Raw genomic sequence first — 15,698 nt, 5'->3', positions numbered from 1 at the left:
CCATGATGGCAGAGGGACGCATGTTCCACCTCTAGCCATCAGGAGGCAGGAGTTGTCCACCATAGGGATTGTATCAGTTGTATTTACTCTTGTTTCCCTGGGGATCCCATCATGCTTTGAAGCCACCGTGGACAGGAAAGTCCTTGAGACTTACCTACAATTAACCATCGAAAAGCAAGTGGGGCTGTGGCTCAAGTGGCAGAGCACTAGCCTTGAGCAAGAAAACTCAGGGATAGAGCCTTGGCCCTGAGTTCACACACACACACACACACACATGCACACACACCACATGCATGCAAAATCAAAGATATCTACACTGAAATCTTTGGGTATTCTCTACCTTTTCCCTACTGAGTCTGGTGGTTATTGGCCTAGGTGTTTGATGCATCCAACACCGCATGGCATCTTTAATTTTGGGGAACAGAATGGCTAGAAGGTCAGCCTTCCCCGATCCAGCTCCTTGACTGGGTCAAGGTCTATCCAGGCCCTTTAGGTCTCCTTTTGCAGACTGGCCAAGATGCCTTCAAAAGGTATCAAATGCTGGACACTGGTGGCTCATGCTTGTCATCCTAGCTAATCTGGAAGCTGAGATCTGGAGGATCATGGTTCAAAGCCAGCCTGAGCAGGAAAGTGTGTGAGACTCTTATCATCGATGAACCATCAGAAAACAAGAAGTGGCCCTGTGGTTCAAGTGGTAGAGTGCTAGCCATGAGAGAAAGAGCTCAGGGACAGTGACCAGGACCTGAGTTCAAGCTCCAGGACTGGAAGAACAAATCATTATTGGAGGCTTGTTTTCCCTTTGAAAACAATTTCTTCTTTGTGATAAGCATAGCATGGGCCTCTTCCCTGGCCACCAATAGACCATTAGATGTCCCTTGAATATAGGTCACCTTCCAGCAGCCTTTGCCCTACCCGACCCGCAGTTTACCCTTCCCATGACCCAGCAGATGGAGGCTTGAGAAAAGGCCACCTGGCCACCTACTTATGGTGGCTGCTGAGGCTTTGGAGAATCATGATGTCACATAGTCATCATCTACATCAGTCTACAGAAGAAAGGGAAGGACCGTTCCTCACCTGAGCCCGTGAGCTGTGGGTGGCTCTGGATGTGGGGCAGCTGCGGCAGGATGTGCTTTGTGGGGGAGTCCTCTATGGGGTTGAGAATCTTGATATCCCTTCTGGTAGTTTCCACACTGTGTTGAAGTGGCAATTCTTTAAAACCTTTCTGCTCCTCCCTCATTTCGCCTGCCCTGGAGCCTAGAGTCATTCAAAGCGGCGGCAGTGACAGGAGGCTCAGCTTGTGCTGGCATCTGGAGCCTGTTGTACATGTCTTCCCCTGTGACGAGTGACAACGGCTCCCACAGCCGGCTCTCCATTTCTCCATCTTCTCCTAGGACAGATAGTACACATGCTCAGGTTTCTTCTGACACAGCTCAGCCAGAATGAACATCTGCTCTTTACATGCCATGAGGGACTCCTCAACAGTGTGATGTGTGCCGACAGCTGGCTGCATCTATGTTGAAGATCACCCGCTGGACTATGGAAGTCCATCTTATCAGGTAGGTCGTGGACAAAGTATATTTTCTTCTTGGATACCCACGTGTCCCACTTCCCATCCCCACACAGCTGTGGTGCCAGCCTGTGGCTCGAGCTTTCTCTGGCACTGAGCTGCCAGGTGAACCTGGTGCCTGCAGCAGGCCTGCCACTCCTGCTGCAGGAGTTTCCCCCTGTGGATTTCAGCCACTAAGCGTGCTCACAAATCCATGTCCCTCTCGGTTTGGGGAATGTCTCTATCCTCTGCAATGGTCACGTGGGGGGGAGTCGACTCCTCACCTTTTGCTTCTCCAGGGTTTTAGACTTCTGCTTCCCCAGGGAATGCCAGGAAGCTCAGCTGGGCCTGCAGCCACTCCTCCTGTGATCTGATTACTTTCAGGCACTTGAGAGTGTCCTGCCACTTTGAGGGCACTACCTGGTCTCCCCAGTTGGTCGGGCTGTGCACTTTCTTCAGCTGCTCCAGGAGTTAGGTCTGCCTCTCTATGTGCTGTTGCAGGGCCTCCTTCTCGGAGCTCAGCCGCTAATTGGTGGAGATGTGGCACTCATAGATGGCTCTGAGCTCCTGCAGCGGGGCCAGGGACTGTCCTGCTGGTCCTGAGATGCTTGGCTTTCTTTCTCTCTCAGCCACTTCTTTCCATTCTCTCTCTTCTCCTCTGTGTGGACCAGCTGTTCCCGCAGGTGTTTCTTCACCTGCTGCTCTGTGTCCAGGATGCTAGCGAGCTTCTCCTCCTCACTGCTCACCCTGTGGAGAGCCTCCCACAGCAGGGACAGCTGTTTCTCCAGCTGTCTGTCACACACATATGCACTTCATGGGGTCTCGGGGGTCTCCTGCCAATCCTTGGCCTTCTCCTCCAGTCTGCACAATTGTTCCTGCTGCTCTGCATTCTGGAGATGGAACCTCTGGTTTTCCTGGACCTGGATGTGAAGTTATTCCTCCAGGTTTTTCAACTCCATCTGTGTGCAGTAGGCCTGGGCCTGCAACTGCCACTCAGCCTGAGATGGGCCATGGCTCTTCCAGTGTTCTCTAGGCTGAACACCTGCCTCAACCCTCGCTCCTTCTCCTCGGTCAGTTGGTTCACCCGCTGGGTCAGCTGCCGGGCCTCCTCCTTCCACGTGGACCTCTCAATGCTCAGGTCTTCTGTGAAGGTGTCTCTCTCTAGATTCGCTGTGCTCACCAGTCAGCTCACATTGTCTAGTAGTCTCTTCAGTTCCTCATGCCCTACCAGTGATTGTTGGAACTTGCAGATTTCTTTCTCCCTGTTGTCCAGAGCACATCTAGCTTCTCCTGTATCTTTGAGTTCACTTGCTCCAGGTCATCGAAGCTTCTCGCCTTCCTTGAGCAGAAGGGTCACCTCATGCAGCTGTTCAAAGAACATTTCAGTCTCATTCTGTGATCAGTAACCACAGAAGCCGACATCTCCAGCTCTGCCACGCACTGCTCTGCGGCCTGCAGGCAGCTGGTGAGAGCTTCGTGCTCCCTTTCTGTGTCATTGACCACCTGCTGCACGCAGGCGGGTGCACATTGTAAATTGCTTTCTGCAGAAACCAACCTCTGTATGGGTGCCTTGTGGATCTCTAGCTCCATTTTAGGTGCTGCATTCACCTGGGCTATCTTCTCCCTCTCTTTCTTCCATTGATCCTGCAAGTCTGACTTTTCCTGCTTCAGTGGTTGGATCTTGGTACAGAGGTGCCTGGTTTCTTCTTTTGCTGGTGTCCATAGTGGGCACCACGTGTCGGTAGCACCTCTGCAGATCCTTGGTGGTATCAGGACCATTGACACTCTGGAACCTCGTGGCTGTGACTGTGTCCAAAGGTACGGGAGGCCCATGGTGGGCATCACCTTTGGCCGGACCCTCCATTGAATCTCGCTCCCCGATGGTGTTTGTCTTGGGGATCCTTCCCTTTTTCATGTTCTTTGTTTTCTTGAATGTTGCAGGTCTGTCAGGAGGATTCTTCTACGGGTGTTCTGGTGTTCATCCCCACAGCTTTCTCATGGTGTCTTGTTCTTTCAGACATCTGAGCGCTGGGATGGGAAATATGGGCTGGCCACGTTCCCAGGCTCTGGGAAATCCTCTCTTCTCCCACTCACTGATTAGGATGTCAATTTTGTACTCTACTCCAAAGTCGCCTGGAGTCTTTTGCTCACCGCTTAGCCACCTCTACCTTCCTCAACTGCTGGTAGTGGTGTCAACCAACAGAGGGAATCCTGGAGCTTCCGGGCAACATGGAATTTAGGTGTGGCCGCCATTCTTGTATCCCATTGTTCAGAAAGAACCATGAAAGAATGGGGGTGTGACCAGAATACTGTGATGCAGGCAGAATGGGCGGAGTCAAGATAAGAGCAGCTGCTTTCCAAGGAAACTCTGTCCAATCTGCTGGGGACACGATGGTGACCTGCTTTAGCTGGATGGCTGCACAGATTGTTCTGTATGTCTGTTTGTTGCCAGTCCTGGACCTTTAACTCTGGATCTGGGCACAGTCTGTGAGCTGCTTTTGCTCAAGGCTAGCCCTCAACTTCTGGAGCCACACGACTCTACTTCTGACTTTGTTGGCACTGAAGTTGGACAGGGGTGACTTTGACCATGATCCTCCTATCACAGACTTGTAAGTAAGGAGAACTACTGAGAGCCATGGGTGCCTGCCTAATCATTGGTATTGCTGATGTTCTTGGACAGACCTGTGAGTTCCCTATCCTGAGGATTAAATGGTGGAAGCTGGAGCCCACAGTTTGAATCCTGTTCCTGCCACCTCCAAATGGCAGGAGATCCTAAGAAATCCATTCCTATCCATATGAATACCAATGGAATATGATATATGTCATGATTGAATGGGCAGTTCTTGAACGATTCTAGGATAAAATAGTACACAATTATATCCTAGGACTCTGATCAATTTTAAACTAACACTTTATGAAGCATTTAAACAATCATATTCATTAAATGGAGACATAATGAAATATCTAAGAATTGGATGTCACATTGTATGAAGGTGTCATTTTTTTCTGCCAGGACTGGGATTGGAACTCACGGTCTGGGTAACTCTGTTGCACTGTGTGGGAAGGGGAAGCTCACCTCCGTGAAGTCAAGAAATTCAAGTCTGTTCCTTAGGCCTGAAATCGATCCCCAGCACTAGAAAACATCTTTTTCATGTATATTTTACATACATTATGTTTACATACATATGTTGACTCTTTATTGCATTCAGTGTAGTTATTCATTTTATTTTTTGTTTTATTTATGTATTGGCCATTTATTTTATTAAGTATTATGGCACATAGAACATTGATTACATTGATTACATAGGATATAGGTCTGCATATGTATTCCACTTCATACCTGACACCCAGGAATTTCACAGAAAAAGAAAATGTGTCACCATCAGCTTCTTACTCCATGATTCATTGTTTGGGAGTGTTGGTGTCTGAATTCAAAGCCTACAAGGCCAAATTCCTGAATGGGTGAGTGTCAGCACGCCATCCTGGGGCAAATTGAGCTGACAGGCAGTTCCCAGGGTCTGAGATCAAGCCCCTAGGGATGACAAAATAAGAACAGATTGACATGTCGATGGTATTATGCTAATAAATATTTATCTTTATAGAGTGCCAGAGATGTCTACACATTATTCAGTTATATAGACTACATTTCTACCAATTCTTGGGTATTTATTATGCCTCTATGTAATTAATGGTATTGTTTTAATCCTTAATAAACTATTAAGTAAATCAAGGTACTGGAATTATTATATCCCTGTAAGAAATAGTATTCTTTTAATGTTTCATATTAAATAAAATCAGTCTACTGAAATTATTATGTCTAATTTTATATGATTAGCATTCACGATTTGCTCATTCAACTGTGACATTGATAACATTCCATCGTTATTCCTATGGATGGGAACCAGTCTCTTAAGATCTTCCACTATTTGGAAGTGGCATGACTGGGATTCGAACTCTAGACCTATGTTCCTGTGCGGGACTATGGCTTCCTCAATAGCCTGCTAGCCTTCAGCAATGCAAGATGAAGTACCCTTTGGAGCCCTGTCATTCATCTCCAGATGGTCATGGTGCAAAGGAAGAAAATGTAAAAATGCAATCATGCAACATTTTTTTCTTTGGTCGGTCATGGGGCTTGAACTCTGGGCTCAAGGCGAACACTCTACCACTTGAGTCACAGTGTTACTTCTGGGTTTCTAGTGGTTTATTGGAGATATGATTGTCACGGACTTTCTTTACCGGGCTGGCTTTGAACTGTGATACTCAGATCTCAGCCTCCTGTGTAGCTTGGATTTCAGTTGTGAGCCACTGGCGCCCGGCTCTGCCACTTTTTTTCTGTGCATATTTTTCCCACTTGCAAAGTTTGGAGATCTAGGATCCCAGGATAGGCTGTGGATCCAGTGGCTGCACCCCCGCCTAGGATGATAGAAGCTGAGGCAGAGTTGCCATGACCTGAGTTCAAGACCTTGCTTCGCAAAAAAAAAAAAAAAAAAAAAAAAAAAAAAAAAAAAAAAAAATAGCTCCTTGGCTTGCAATTCACGCTGTTTGTTTTTCTACCAAGCTTTGGATTTGAACTCAGGGTCTGCGTAACTCTGTAGCACTGTGGACAAAGGGGAAGCTCACCAGGCTTGAAGACAAGAAAGTTGGGCCTGGTCCCTAGGCCTGAATTCAAGCCTCAGCCCTGGAAAACATACAATTTATATTTATTGTAAAGATAGTATTTGTATTTACCTATAGATGTTCAGTCCATATCCTGTTTGTTGTGGTTATTGATTGTATTTTTGTTTTATTCAATTATTTACCATTTATTGACTGTGATGATATGCATTCCATTTATTATACTGATGGCATCCCATCACACAGTATCTAAATTTGTAGACGTGTTCTCCATCATGTCTGACACCCAGGACTCTCAGAGAAAATGAAAACAGGTGTAACACTTGACTTCTTATTCCACAATCCAATTGTTTGCAGTGCTGGAATCTGAACCCAGAGCCTAGCAGACCTAATTCAACACGGCAACCTCTAGCCAAGGAAGCTGCCAGACAGTTCCCAGACCCTGAGATTGAGCCACAAGGGTCGACAAAATAGGCATACATGGATAGAATTCCAGAGACATCTACTTAGGATTCAATGACATCAACTACATTCCTACCAACTCTTATGTATTATGCTGCCATTGAAGGAGTAGTATTGTTTTCATGCTTAATAAACCATTCATTAAGATCAATCAGCATCCTAGGATCATTGCGTCCCATTTTAGATTAGACCATTTTAGATTAGACCGATGCCCGCAGAAACTTATACAATCATGAATTTCCAAACATTCCATCGTTAATCCTGTGGATAGGAACAAGTCTCTTGGGAAGTCTCCCCACTGGTAGGTGTCAGGACCAGGATTCAATATCAGGGCCTTTGATGACATATGGGCCTGTGGCTTCAGCAATAGCCCACTAGCCTTGGCCAATGAAAAGTGAAGTAAACTTCTAGCTTTGTCATTCAGACCCAGGTTGGTCACCATGCAAAGGAATAAAATGTAAAAAAATCCATCCCGTGGCTATTTTCCAGTGAGGTTTTTTTTTTTTTTTTCTCCTGCAAGGCTTCAGGGCCTAGGATCACAGGATCGGCTATGCTCCCATGGCAGCCAACCAGCCTAAAGTGATCGAAGCTGAGGCAGAGTTGCCATGAACTGAGTTCAAATCGCTTGGTTGGCAAAAAATAAAATAAAAATAAAAAATAATAAACCACCCTAGCTCAGAATTAGCACCATTTTTTCTGCCACAGCTGGGATTCCAACTCAGATCTGGGTAACAATATAGCACAGTGGGTGAAGGGGAAGCTCACCATCCTTGAAGACTACAAGGTCAGATCTGCTTCCAGGGCCTGAATTGAAGCCCAGATCACCTTCAATCTGCAGACCACCAAGTTCGGACCCAGCATGGTCACCATGCAAAGGAAAATGAACATAAAAGCGCCAGGTGGAACTTCCTGCCACTTTTTTTTCCCCTTCACGGTTTTTTTTCCTGCAAGCCCTGGGGTCCTAGGATGCAATGATGAGTTGTAGGTCCAGAGGCTGCAGCCTAGGATGATTGGAACTGAAGCAGAGTTGCCACGACTTGAGTTCAAGCTCTGAGTCTGTTAAAAAAAATTGTGAAGGAAGCACCCTAGCTCCGAATTCACCCCAGTTTACTGCCAGAGCTGGGATTTGAACTCAGGTCTGGGTAACTCTGTTGCACTGTGGGGGAAGGGGAAGATCACCATCCTTGAAGACTACAAGTTCAGGCCTGCTCTCAGTGCCTGAATTGAAGCCCCAACACTGGCAAAAATCATGTGTCCACCTATTTTACACATAGGATCTCTATTTACATACATGTGTGGAATGCATCATGCTTTCAGTGTAGTTATTTATTTTATTGTGTGTCTTAGAGATGCATTTTGTATTTTATTGCATATGATGACAGATATAACTGTGCTGATATGGATGGCAACCTATTCCAATGTGTACAGAGTTGCCTATATAGCATACTGTGTCCTGGCTGAGACCCAGGACTTCACACCACAGGAAAACAGGTGCAACAATGGGCTTCTGAAAGAAGCATTCATGTTTTGGCAGAGTTGGGATTTGAACTCAAAGCCTAGCAGTCCCAATTGGTAAAAGGGTCAAGGGGAGGACACTGGCCAGTGAGCAACTGAGGAGTTAGGCCGTTCCCAGGACCTGACATTGAGCCCCAGGGAGAGCCAGGATAGGCATAAATTCATAATTGAAACAGGATCTGTATTAACATATTGGTGTAGACAGCATCTTGTGTTCAGTGCACTTCTCCTTAACTTGTGTCTAATTCATGGAGGTATTGTGTATTTTACTGAGTATGGTGACAGATATAACTGTGCTGACATGGATGGCAACCTGTTCCCATGGTTGTAGATTTGCCTATGCATTCATTCTCCATCCTAGCTGAGACCAAGGACTTCCACATGAGAGGAAAACAGGTACAAAGACTGGCTTCTGACATCAGGATGAAACTTTTGTCAGTGCTGGGATTTGAACTCAAATCTGGGTAACCCCATTGCACTGTGGGGAAAGGGGAAGCTCATCATCCTTGAAAACTAGAATGTCAGGTCTGGTCCAGGGCCTGATTTGAAGCCCCAGCACTGGACAAAATAACAAGCCCACCTCTTTTAAACTTAGGATCTCTACTTCCATACTGGGGTGGTATGCATCTTGCATTCAAGGTAGTTTTTTTTTATTTTGAGTCTTATTCATAGATGTATTGTGTATTTTATTGAGTATTGTAACAGGTATATCTGTGCTGCCCTGGATGACAACTTATTCCCATGAGTAGAGAGTTGCCTATGCATTCTCCATCGTAGCTGAGACCCAGAACTTGCACAGCACAGAAGAACAGGTGCAACGACTGGTTTCTCACATCAGGGTGACTTTTTGGCAGAGCTGGGATTCGAACTTGGGGGCTAGGAGGCCCAACTGCCCAATGGATCCATGTGAGCACACCAGCCTGTGAACCACTAAGGAGCTGGGCCTTTCCCAAGAACTGAGATCTAGCCCTAGGGAGGCCACAATAATCCTCAATGCATCATTGAAACTTGGGATATCTATTCACATCCATGTGTGGACTTCCTCCTGCATTGAGGTTAGTTATCCTCTCCATTTTGTTTGTTATTCATGTATGTATTGTGCATGTTCTTGAGTATATGATGACAGGTATAACTGGGCTGGCATGGATGACAACCTATTCCTATGGCCACAGGGTGGCCCATGCATTCTACATCTTAGAGGAGACCCAGGACTCGCACAGGAAAGGAAAACAGGTGCAATGATTGGCTTCAGACATCAGGATGAATCTTTTGGCACTGCTGGTATCTGAACTTGGAGCCTAGCAGGCCCAATAGGCGAATGGATCCACGTGAGCACACCAGCCTGTGAGCCACTAAGGATCTAGGCCATTCCCAGGACCTGAGATCGAGGCCTGGAGTGAGGGGGAGCACAATTGTCGTCCATTTATAAGCTGAAGGTAGTATGCAAATAAGTACATATTTGAATAGAGTAGGAGACATGGCGACCTGTGATGGAATCCAATTTACCCTGTGACTACCAATTCTCAGATCTTCCCCAATGCCTCCATTTCTTGACTGTGATGATTATTGTCACACTTCATCAACTCTTCATAAAAAATAATGGATACCCCATGAGTCTTGCTTATCATTTCCTACTTGCATCCTGCAGGAACTACTCATTCAAGGATGAGATGATCACATTCCACACTTCCTAGGTCCAGAAACGAGTACTTCAGGATCTTCCACCATTCCCACAATGTAGGGCGGCTGACCCGGATTCCAACCCATGGCCTCCGTTGCATGGTTGGCTGTGACTTCCCCGATAGCCAGAAGGTCTTCAGCCATGCCAGGTCACCTTCACTCTGTAGGCCTCTGGGTTCAGACCAACAGGGTCACTATGCAAAGGAAAATAAACGTACAAGCACGAGGTGGAAATTCCTGCTGCTTTTTTCCCCTTCTGGCCGTTTTTTGTTTTTGTTTTTGTTTTTGTTTTTTCCTAGGATCCAAGGATGGGCTGTGGGTCCAGAGGCTATATCCTAGGATAATTGCAGCAAAGGCAGTGTTGCCTCGACTTGAGTTCAAGGCCTGGGTTTGGCAAAAAAAAAAAACATAAATAAATAAAAAATTATGAATGAAGCACCCTCGCTCAGAATTCACGCCATTTTATTGCCAGAGTTGGGATTTGAATTCAGGTCTGGGTAACTTTGTTGCACTGTGGGGGAACGGGAAGATCACCATCCTTGAAGACTACAAGGTCAGGCCTGCTCCCAGGGCCTGAACTGAAGCCCCAACACTGGCAAAAATCATATGCCCACCTATTTTACACATGGGATCTCTATTTACATACATGTGTGGAATGCCTCATGCTTTCAGTGTGTGTCTTAGTCAAGACTGCATTTCGTATTTTATTGAGTATGATGACAGATATAACTATACTGACATGGATGGCAACTGATTCCCATGTCCATGGAGTTGCCTATGCTTTCTCCATCCTAGCTGAGATCTAGGACTTTCACAGGACAGGAAAGCAGGTGGATCTATGGGCTTCTAATATCAGGATTCATGTTTCGGTACTGTTGTGATTTGAATTCAGAACCCAGCAGGCCAATTGGCGAAAGGGTCAAGGAGAGGTCACTGGCCTGTGAGCAACTGAGGAGCTAAGCTGTTCTCAGGACCTGACATCGAGCCCCAGGGAGGGCCAGGATAGGCATAGATTCATCCTTGAAACATAGGATCTATATTGACATATATGAGTGAACAGCATCTTGCATTCAGTGCACTCCTTTTCCTTATTTTCTGTCTAATTCATGGAGGTATTGTGCATTTTGCTGAGTATGGTGTCAGATATAACTGTGCTGACATGGATGATGACCTGTTCCCATGGTTATAGGGTTGCCTATGCATTCATTCTCTATCCTAGCTGAGACCCAGGACTTCCACATGAAAGGAAAACAGGTGCAATGACTGGCTTCTGACATCAGGATGAAACTTTTGTCAGTGCTGTCATTTGAACTTAGGTCTGGTTAACTCCATTACACTGTGGGGGAAGAGGAGCTCAACATCCTTGAAGACTAGAATGTCAAGCCTGGTCCAGGGCCTGATTTGAAGCCCCAGCACTGGACAAAATATAAAGCTCATCTCTTTTTTTTTTTTTTTTTTGCCAGTCATGGTACCTGAACTCTGGGCCTGGGCACTGTCCCTCAGCTCTTCAGCTCAAGGCTAGTGCTCTACCACTTGAGCCACAGCACCACTTCCAGCTTTTTCTGCTTATGTGGTGCTGAGGAATCGAACCCAGGGCCTCATGCATGCAAGGGCAAGCACTCTACCACTGAGCTACCTTCCCAGCCCCATAAAGCTCATCTCTTTTAAACATAAGATCTCTATTTACATACAGTTGTGGTATGCATCTTCCATTCAATGTAGTTTTTTTATTTTGAGATTTATTCATGGATGTATTGTGTATTTTATTGAGTATGGTGACAGGTATATCTGTGCTGCCATGGATGACAACCTATTCCCATGGCTATAGAATTGCCTATATAGCATTCTCCATCCTCGCTTAGGTGCAGGACTTTCACAGGACAGGAAAACTGGTAGATTGATTGACTTCTCACATCAGGATGGATCTTTTGGCAGTACTGGGATTTGAACTCAGGGTCTAGCAGGCAAAATTGGTGAATGGGTCAAGGTGAGCACATCAGCCTGTGAGCCACTAAGGTGCTAGGGCATTCCCATAACTTGAGCTTGAGCCCCAGGGTGGGGCTGGTGCACCATATTCATCCATTCTTATGCTGAAACTTGTGTGCTAATAAATACCTATTTGTATAGAGTCGGAGATGTGGCGAACTGTGTTGGAATCCTATTTACCATGTGAGTACCGATTCTTGGATCTTTCTCAATGCCTTGATTTCCTGAACGTAACTATTATTGTCATACTTCATGTAGTCCTAATTTAAAATAATCATTGTGCCAAAGGTCTTGTCTATCATTTCCTATGCGAATCATGCGTTAACTTCTCAACTCTTCCCTAGACCTGAATTCAAGCACCAGCCCAAAAAACATAACATTTATAGACATCTTAAATATTTGATTTATACTTACATCTATATATTAGTCTATACCGTGTTTGTTGGAGTGATTCATTATATTTTATTATTGATAGATTGATTTAGCATTTATTTTATGGGCTGTGAGTGCACCTATAATATTTATTACATTTATTCCAATCTATTCCATAGCATGTAGCTTTGCAGATATATTATGTACATCATACCTGACACCCAGTACTTGAAAAGGAAAACAGGTGTCACACATGGAATCTTACACCAGGAAGAAACTTTTGGCAATGATGGAAACTAGACTAAGGGCCAAGGAGGCCCAATTCATGAATGGGTGAGTGTCATCATGGCATCTGCTAGCCCATTCAACTGCCAATTGGATCCCAGTGTCTGGGATCAAGCCCCAGGTTTGGCCAAAATAGCAATAACTCTCTATGTAGATAATGGTATATAAATAAATATAAATTTAGATATTTAGATACTGTCAGAAATGTCTATCAGGTATTCAATGATATATACTACATTCCTGTGGATTCTCAGGTCTTCAGTGAGGATTCCATTTAATCAATGGTATTCTTTTAATGCAAAATAAACTATGAATTTTAATCAATCTGTGTACTGTGATTATTGGGTCTAATTTTATGCTAGACTGATTCATGAACTACTCATCCAACCATGACATTGATCACATTCCTTTGGTGCTCCTAGGGACAGGCAATAATTTTGTAGGCTCTCCAGCCCTGTGTAAGTGGCATAACTAGGATTCAAACTCAGGGCCTAGGTGTCCAGGTTGGCCTATGGCTTCGCTGACAGCCCGACAGACTTCAGCAATGCCAGGTGAACTACAGGTTGCAGCCGTGTCACTTGGACACGGGAATGGTCACCATGAAAGGAAGGGAAACCCGAGAAACTACTGACCATCCGCAGTTCACAGCTTTTTTTGATGCCATTTTCATTTTGATTTCCTGTCAGCCCCCAAGGCCTAGGATCCAAGGATAGGCTGTGGGTCCAGAGGTTTCACCATCCCAGGCTAGGGTGATGTTAGCTGAGGCAGAGTTTCTACGACCTGAGTTCAAGCCCTGTGATTGACAAATAAATAAATAAATAAATAAATAAATAAATAAATAAATAAATAAATAAATAAATAAATAAAACCTAAAAATATTAAAAGGAGTAATGAAGCTCCCTTGCTTGGAATTTGTGTCTTTTATTTTCTGCTAGTCCTGAGGTTTGAACTCGGAGTCTGAGTAAATCTGGTGCACTGTGGGGAAAGGGGAAGTTTACCCTCCTGGAAGATAAGGAATTCAAGACAGTTCCCTAGGCCTGAATTCTAGCCTCAATCCTGGAGAACATAACATTTATAGTAATTTTTAGTATATGATTTATACTAACATCCATATGTTCAGTCCATATCGTGTTTGCTGGAGTGTTTCATTATATTTTAGTATTTATTTATTTACCAATTATTTTATTGATCCTGAGTACATCTATAATATTTATTACATTTATTCCAATCTATTCCATAGCACGTAGCTTTGCAGACATACTAATACCATATACATCATACCTGACACCCAGAATTCGCACAGAAAAGGAAAACAGGTTTCACACTTGGAATCTTACTGAAAGATGAAATTTTTGGCAATGCTGGGACCTGAACTGAGGGCCAAAGAGGCTCAATTCATGAATGGGTGAGTGTCAGCATGGCAGCTTCTAGCCCATTCAGCTGCCAAGTGAATCCCAGGACCTGGGATGGAGCCACAGGTTTGGCCAAAAGAGCAATACCTTTCTATGCAGACAGTGGTATACAGATAAATATATATTTAGGTATTTAGATACTGCCAGTGATGTCTATCTGGTATTAAATGACATATACTGTGTTCCTACAGATTCTCAGGTTTTTAGTGAGGACTCCATTTAATGAATAGTATTCTTTTAATGCATAATAAACTATGAATTAAAATCAATTTGTGTCCTGTGATTATTAGGTCTAATTTTATGCTAGACTGATTGATGAACTACTCATCCAAACATACCATTGATCACATTCCTCTGGTGTTCCTAAGGACAGACAATAGTTTCTTAGGCTCTCCAGCCCTTTATACTGGCATGACCGAGATTCAAACTCAGGGCCACGGTGTCCAGGTTGGCCTATGACTTCACTAACAGCCTGTCAGCCTTCAGCAATGCTAGGTGACATACAGGTTGCAGCCTTGTCATTTGGACCCAGGATGGTCACCATGCAAGTAAGGAAAACCAAGAAACCGCCATCCATCCACAGTTTGTTACTTTTTTTCACTGCCATTTTCATTTTGTTTCCTGTCAGCCCCCAAGGCCTGGGATCCCAAGATGGGCTATGGGTCCAGATACTGCACCATCCCAGCCTAGGGTGATATTTGTTGAGGCAGAGTTGCCACGACCTGAGTTCAATCCCTGTGCTTGGCAATAAATAAATGAATGAATGAATAAATAAATAAATGAAATAATTTTAAAATATTAAAAATAGTCGGGCATCAAAGGCTCATGCCTGTAATCTTAGCTACTCAGGAGGCTGAGATCTGAAAATCGCGGTTCAAAGCCAGCCCTAGCAGGAAAGTTCTTGAGACTCTTATCTCCATTAAACCACTATAAAACCCGAAGTAGTGAAGTAGCGCTTTGGCTCAAGTGATAGAGTGCTCGCCTTGAGCTGAAGAGCCCAAGGACAGCTTCCAAGGCAAGAGTTCAAGTCCCATGACATATATATATATATATATATATATATATATATATATATATATATATATATATATATATATATATATATATATATTACTAATGAAGCTCCCTGGTTTGGAATGCATGCCTTTTTTTTCTGCCAGGCCTGGGAATTAAACTCGGAGACTGGGTAACTCTAATGCACTGTTGGGGACAGAGAAACTTACCCGCTTTGAACACAAGCAATTCAGGCCTGTTCCCTAGGCCTGAATTCAATCCCCAGCCCTTTTAAAGTAATATTCATCCACATTTGAAATAATGATTAATATCTACATACTTATGCTTATTGCATATTGCTTTGAGTATATTTATTTTATTTTGTATTATTCATTCCTTCATTATTTTATTGACTATTATTATACTTATGTATTAAATTGATTACATCTTCGAGAACTATACAGACTTACATATGCATTATGTATCTTACTTCACACCCAGGACATTCACAGAAATTCTATAGTAGATCATCCCATGCTTAGAAAAACAGAATGAATACATCAACCAAAGTCTAATTTATCCATAGGTACCCCAGTGGCTCACATCTGTAATCCCAGCTACTCAGAGGTGAGAAGTGGAAGATTAAGTTTCAAAGCCAATCCAAGCAGAAAAGCCTGAGAGATGTTATCTCCAATTAACTGGCCAAAAACCAGGCTACAGTACAGGGATGGCTGAAATGGTAGAAAAACAGCTATGAAAAACAAAGCCAAGAAAGAGCAAGCTGAGTTAAAGTGCAGGGAGAGGGGTTTTGGGTCATAAAGGGGAGAGAACTC

General features: G+C 44.2%; 1 long non-coding RNA gene across 1 annotated transcript; it reads left to right on the top strand.

Moving 5' to 3' along the window:
- Nucleotides 1–3,935: 3,935 nt before the first annotated feature.
- Nucleotides 3,936–10,069, top strand: LOC138808618 (uncharacterized). The gene is made up of 3 exons (XR_011366525.1): nt 3,936–4,155; nt 8,992–9,192; nt 9,786–10,069. It is a non-coding gene; the product is annotated as an uncharacterized lncRNA (long non-coding RNA).
- The last annotated feature ends 5,629 nt before the right edge of the window (nt 10,070–15,698 follow it).

The sequence above is a fragment of the Dipodomys merriami genome, unplaced genomic scaffold (assembly GCF_024711535.1).
Source record: "Dipodomys merriami isolate MVZ:Mamm:240054 unplaced genomic scaffold, mDipMer1.0.p SCAF_46, whole genome shotgun sequence".
In the NCBI taxonomy this organism is placed as follows: domain Eukaryota; kingdom Metazoa; phylum Chordata; class Mammalia; order Rodentia; family Heteromyidae; genus Dipodomys; species Dipodomys merriami.
This window is presented reverse-complemented; position numbering and strand designations above follow the sequence as displayed.